We start from the raw sequence: 7,093 nt of genomic DNA on the forward strand, positions 1-7,093 counted from the left end.
AAATTTGGGATTCGAAAGTCCTTGTCTGGGGTTTCTTGTGTGGTGTGGCTACAGTCAGAAGTCAGCTGGACTGGATGGCCAAGACAGCTCACTCACAAGGCTGGCAGTAGATGGTGACTGTTGACGGAGAGCTCAGCTGGAGCTCTCAACCAGCATCTACACATGGTGATCTCAGAGTGGTTGGACTTTTTACAAGATGGGCTGGCTTCCTCCAGAGTGAGTACCCTAGGAGGGCCAGACAGAAACTGTGTGGCCTATTCCGATATAGCTTTGGAAGTCATATGGCATCACTTTTGCCATACCTATTGGTCAAAGCAGTCCCAAGCCCATCCAGATCAGTTACTTGCACTTGAACTTTTGTCACAGCCACTATTTTTGAAAGAATCTGATCTAAGGCACCCTCTTACCTATGACACCCACATTAAACTTAACAAAGCCTGAAGTTAATTGATGTTTCTACCTCTTCCTGAACAATATAAAGACCGTAGAAGAGTCTGACTGGATTCACTCCAGTCCCAATTTAAATTTTATTATGCATTTTAATTTTCTTTTTAAAGACACATAAGGAATTGTTATTTTTGTTTTAAACAGTCACTGTTTACTTAGATTTATCCAATTGTTAACCTCTTTCTGTGTCTTCATTCTTCTTTGCATCTCAGAACTTCCTGTAATACCACTTTCCTTTTGCTTGAACTACATTCTTTTTTAATGTTAAAGGAAGTTCTTTTTTTTTTTCATTTTATTTATTTATTTGTTGGAGACAGAGAGAGCACAAGCAGGGATAGTGGCAGGGAAAGGGAGAAGCTGGCTCCCCGCTGAGCAAGGAGCCAGATGTGGGACTTGATCCCAGGACCCTGGGATCATGACCTGAGCCAAAGGCAGACGCTTAACCAACTGTGCCACCCAGGCGTCCCTGAAGTACATTCTTTAGCATTTTCTTTATTGAGAGCTCTGGGAGGTAAACTCTCCATTTGTCTAAGAATGACTTTACTTTGCCCTGACTCTTGAAAGATATTTTTACTGGATATAGAATTCTAGATCAGATAATTAGTTGCCATCATCAACTCAAAGGTGTCATTCTGTCTTCTGAATTGCCTTTTGCTATGAGAACTCACCTCTCAGTCTGCCATTCCCTTGAAGGCCATTTCTCTTTTATTCTCCAACTGCATTTAGGACTCTTTTCCTTGTCTTTGGTCTTCTGAAGTTTCAATACAGGGTAGGTATGCATTTGTTTTATGGTTGTTGGTTTTTTTTGTTTTGTTTTGTTTTTTCTGCCTGAGGTTTACTGAGCTTCTCAGCTATATGGAGTTCTCCTTATAGTTTCATCAGTTCGGAAATTTCACAGCCAGTATCTCCCGGAATACTGCCTTCCCTGCTCCCTCTCTTCTCCCCCTGAAGCCCCACTCAGACCCCTGTGGACCTCCTCATTCCAGCCTCCATAGCTCTTAGCATCTCTTTTATGCTCTCCATCTCCATATCTTTCCAGGCAATATTCAGGATAATTTATTCACATTTTACTTCATGAATTCTCTCTTCAGTTGTTTATTATCTGCTGCTAAAGCTGAGCACAGAGTTTTAAATTTAGTTGAAATTAAAATTCAAGTGACAATTAAATTTTTTTAAGATTTTTTATTTATTTATTCGGCAGAGAGAGACACAGTGAGAGAAGGAACACAAGCAGGGGGAGTGGGAGAGGGAGAAGCAGGCTTCTCGCCGAGCAGGGAGCCCAATGCAGGTCTCGATCCCAGGACAGCCTGGGATCATGACCTGAGCCAAAGGCAGACGCTTAATGACTGAGCCACCCAGGCGCCCCATGACACTCAATTAAATTAAAACTTTCATTTTAGAACTTCCATCTGGAGCTTCTTTTCAAAATGTTTGATTATTCTTCATAGTTTCTTAGTTTCTGCACATATTTTCAACCTTGCCTTTTATTACTTAAATTATATTGAAAATAGGACATTGAAAATTGAAAATTTTATAATACATTTGATAATCCTATTACCTGAAATGTGCTGTCTGTGTTTACTGCTGGTTTGCTGTCATGATTCCTCATTATCTGGCTGCTTACTTTTTTTTTTAACTTAGAGATGCTCATTAGCCCTGGGATTGTATTTATGGGAAACTCTGTGGCCTAGGAAAAAGGTAGGCACCATCAGAGACAATTTGTATTTGCTTCTACCAGGCACTTATGGGCATTACCAACCTGAGATCACTCTATAGTCAATGTTCCATTGAAGGTTTCTTGGACCGCCCTGATCATATGAATTTGAGCTGCCAACCTATATGAGGGCCAGATTCTTGTTCTAAATTTTCAGCATCTTTGTCTCTCTCTGTCTCTGTCTCTGCCTCTCTCTCTCACACACACACACACACCACTTTGCCCCAAATTTGAAACAACTTTCTTTGCAGTCCCCAAAGGACAGAGTCTATCTTTAATTCACCCTTATACTGAGGGTTTAACTCTTTGAAGTCCACACTTTGTAGAGGATTGGTTTCTTATTAAATTCTCCTCCTTGAGCAGGCTCTTTGATTTGTCTCTGTCTTCTACATCTCAAAGGATACATATTCGTTTCCTAGGGCTACCATTAAAAAGTACCATAAAGTTGGTTGCTTCAAACAACAGAAATTTGTTCTTTCACATTTCTGGAGGCTAGAAGCCCCAAATTAACATGTCAGCAGGACTATGCTCTCTCCAAAGGCTCTAGGAGAAAATGGCCCCTTACCTCTTCCTAGCTTCTGGTGGTTGCCAGTTCCTTGGTTCATAGATGCATCACTCCAATCTCTGCCTATATTGTCACATGATCTTCTCCCCTAGGTTTTTGTGTCTTATTTCCCTCTTATTATTATAAAGATAACAGTCATTGGATTAGGGCCCAGTCTAATCCAGTGTGATTTTATCTTAACTAATTTTATCTGCAAAGACCCTATTCCTAAATAAGGTCACTTTTTTTTTTAAAGGTAGGTTGCATGCCCAACATGGGGCTTGAACTCATAACCTCAAGATCAAGAATTGCATGCTCTATGGACTGAGCCAGCTTGGTGCCCCAATAAGGTCACATTCTGAGGTTCTGGGTGGATATGAATTGGGGGGACACTATTTAACTATTTATAGCATAGACTATATAACCCCAAATCCAAGTTCTCTCAGTTGACCCAATGCCTCTGATCAAAAGCGGTGTGCAGCACTCCACTTGCCCCTCTGGCCTCCCATCTTATTTAATCCCTTATTTTCTTACTAGATCATCAATGATTTTAGAAAACACTTTTTTAGAAAATAGTTTTCCTACATTTTTTTATTGAAGTATCGCTGACACCATGTTACGTTAGTTTCAGGTGTACCACCTAGTGATTCGACAAGTCTGTATGTTGCGCTCATCACGGGTGTAGCTGCCACCTGTCACCATATAATACTATCACAGTACCACCGACTGTATTTGCTATGCTGTACCTTTCATTCCCATGACTTATTTATCCCATAACTGGAGGCCTGTGGCTCCCACTCCTCTTCACTCATTTTGCCCTTCCCCCTACCCCCACCCCTCTGGCAACCATCAGTTCGCTCTCTGTATTTATGGGTCTATGTTTCTCTTTTTGATTATTTGTTTTGTTTTTTAGATTCCACATATAAGTGAAACTATATTGTATTTGTCTTTCTCTGTTTGACTTGTTTCACTTAGCATAACACCCTTGAGGCTCATCTATGTTGTTGTAAATGGCAAGATCTCATTCTTTTTTATGGCTGAGTAATAGTCATTATATATATATATAATATATATATTATATATATATATATATGCCACTTCTTCTTTATCCATTCATCTATCAGTGGACATTTAGGTTGCTTCCATATCTCGGCTATTCTAAATAAAGCTGCAATAAACATATGGATGCATATATTTTTTTGAATTAGTGTTTTTGTTTTCTTTGGGCAAATACCCAGTACTAGAATTATTGGATCATATGGTATTTCTATTTTTAATTCTTTGAGGAAACTCCATACTGTTTTCACAGTGGCTGCACCAGTTTGCATTCTCACCAACAATGCATGAGGATTCCATTTTCTCCACATCCTTGTCAACACTTGTTATTTCTGGCTTATCCTTGATTTTAAAACATTTTCATTAGAAAGTTCTACTTAGGAATCTAGTTTTCCATATTACATCTCCATTCATCTTATGAAATCCCCCAACATGTAAGACTAGCTCAAGAAAATTAGTGAATTATGTGTCTATTTCGCTTATGAGCATATATACAAAAGTCCCAACAAAATATTAGATAATGAAATTCAACAGTTTATATTTGTAAATGCATTCTGATCACATGGGGTTTAACCCAGAAATCCAAGGATGGCCCAACATCTCACTTTCACTTCCAATGGTAATCCGGCACATTCATGGACTGAGAGAGAAAACTTGCATGATCATTTCAATAGATGTGAATTTTAAAACATTCAACGGTTATTCATTATTTTTTAAATGGCTTCCAGCCATTATTGGAATAACAGCTATCGAATTTCCTTCCTTCCAAACAGGGTGGGGAGGAAACCCCAGAAAAATGAACAAAATACAAAATATAGGAAGCAACTATTTTCTTTTCTTTTCTTTTCTTTTTTTTATAGTTGGGCAATTTATTTAGGGAGCAACTATTTTCAAACATTGGACAAAGGACAGCACAAGATTGTGGTCCCTAAGATAAAGGGAATCAATGACATAAAACCTATAATTGCCCTGGTTTTCCGTACAGAGGAACTTCCTGAATGCAGGGAGGAGAGTCCAATCAGAATGTGGCAGTCCTGATGAGTTTAGAAAACAGAGTCAGAGTTTGGAGAGGCCAAGGTATTTAGAATTTTCAGATAACACAGAGAGAGAGACAGACAGCCAGACGGAAGAGTACTGGAGAGAAAGGATCTACTCAGAGAGAGAGATCCAGAAATCTACAATAGGGTCCCCCAAGTTATTCTACACGAGCATCCTGCAAGCAGTGCCCTCCCCAAATGTGGACATGAAGCATGACAAAGAAGAACATCCCAGAGAACAGAGCCAGGAGCTATCGACACAAGGAACTATCTCTTCTTCCAGGGTAGGGGGTCTTCATTATTCATGCTTAATAGGATTTGGAAATTGCCTTGGACCATAGACTGTTATATATTTCCCATGTTGCCTTTTATAAATAGAGGTTTTATTGTTTTATCCTACTCTTACTTTCTCATTGTGTATTTGGGACACATAAAATATTTTTCAGTTTATAAATCACTGAATTTATAAACTATTGTACATTGATTATGTTGGGAGGACAGATAACATATGATTTCATTTTAAATCACGGAACCACAAGGATCTACGTCAGACCTTTTGAAACAAACTGCACATAACTCAGAGAACCTAAACTGTGAGCTGGATGCTGCAACTGGCTGGAACTTTCACAAATGATCTCCCTCAGGGATAAAGTGAGTTTGTTCCAGTTACAGGAGAGTGCATAGATATAGGAATAGCCAAAAGAGTGGACTGCAGCAGGAACTGACAGTTGTCCCCCAGCATCTATTCTCCTGGTCGTCTGTAACTTTGGACTCCCTGACTTTGTGCCAGGCATGTAGCCCTCCAACGTAAATACATTTTTCAGGCCTCCTTGCTGCTAATGGCATGTGGCAGCTCTCAGGTATTTCCCTGAAGAGACTGCTGGCCCAAGGTGTTTGTGCCCACCCTTGTCCCTGCCAGCTAAACACTGGAAGCACTTGTTGGAGCGGTCATCTTGGATCATGAAGTAACCTTGGGAGTGGAGGACATAAAGGCAGAACAAGATGAAAGGAGCCTGGATCCTTACGGGGCTTCACGGAAAAGAGCCACCATTCAAGCCCAGGGCCGGCCACCTCTAAACTTCTGCATGAGAAAAATAAAATCATCTTATGTAAACTGCACAACATCGTACAGGTCATGTACTGTGTAAATCCAGGGACCCCACTTAGTGTCTTCCATGTGTTCAACCACTCACAGCATCACTAAAATTTCCCTTTTACTTAAGACACTGTTATTCTGGCTCCTTGTGATTCATGACCAAACAGTATCCTAATTGCTACAGGGCATAAATTGGGATAACCAGTTTGGGGAGAAGTTTAGCAATACTTAGTAAAACCAAAAATATGCATATCCTACGATCCCTATAATATACAATTACAGAGGTTCTCAAAATACGGCCCCTAGATCCTGGAGTCTCTAAAGGTCAGCAAGGTCAAATTTATTTGTGTGTGATACTGAAATGTGACTTGCCTTTCCACTGTGTTGACCTTTGCATTTACAGTGCAAAAGCAATGACTAGGTAGCACAAATCAAGGGAGTGGTACCAAACTGTAACAGTAATCAGCAAATTCTTCACTGCCACTTGGCTGGGGTTGAGGGGAGGAAAAAGCAGTTTCACTTAAGAATTTCATTGATTAAGCAATAAAAAACTACTAATTTTATTGTGTTGACACTTGATAATTCTTAATATTCAGGGTGATGGCGTAAAGGACCACATACTGAAGTACGACAGTGTCATAGTTACTTACACACATGTTTATCTGGGCAGCTGAACTGGCCACTTTTTTCATGAAACACTATTTTTACTCAAAAGAAAATTGACCAACTATGCTTATTCTGACTTGCATACCCTACAGACACTTCCTCAAAAATGAATAAAGTCAGCATGTGACCTCAAGGAAAAGAACTGATAGTATTTGTTACCAATAATAAAATTTGAGCTTTTAAGCAAAACCTAGAATTTTGGGAAACCTTTGTCTATCACCATGAGCTTAAAGTTTCCCGATGCTTAAATATTTTTTGATATTATATAATAAAATGTGTCAAAATTTGGAAGATCTACATAACTCAGTGAAACAATATTTTCCAAATGACCAATGAAGGCATGATGTTTCAAAATTACATGTAAGTAAAAGATCCTTTCAGCGTGAACATACCATACTTCTTCAAGTAGGCAGCCAAAAAAATGAAATCATGTCCAAGGGAGAAAAATTAGGCAAGGGTCGGCTTTTCAGCTGCAACGCCCAGGACTGGAGCACCACGGAGCAAGGAGCTGGAAGCTCAAAGGGAAAGAACTG

This window comes from Mirounga leonina, unplaced genomic scaffold (assembly GCF_011800145.1).
Source record: "Mirounga leonina isolate KUSES-001 unplaced genomic scaffold, KU_Mleo_1.0 Mir_375, whole genome shotgun sequence".
NCBI classification, from domain to species: Eukaryota; Metazoa; Chordata; class Mammalia; order Carnivora; family Phocidae; genus Mirounga; species Mirounga leonina.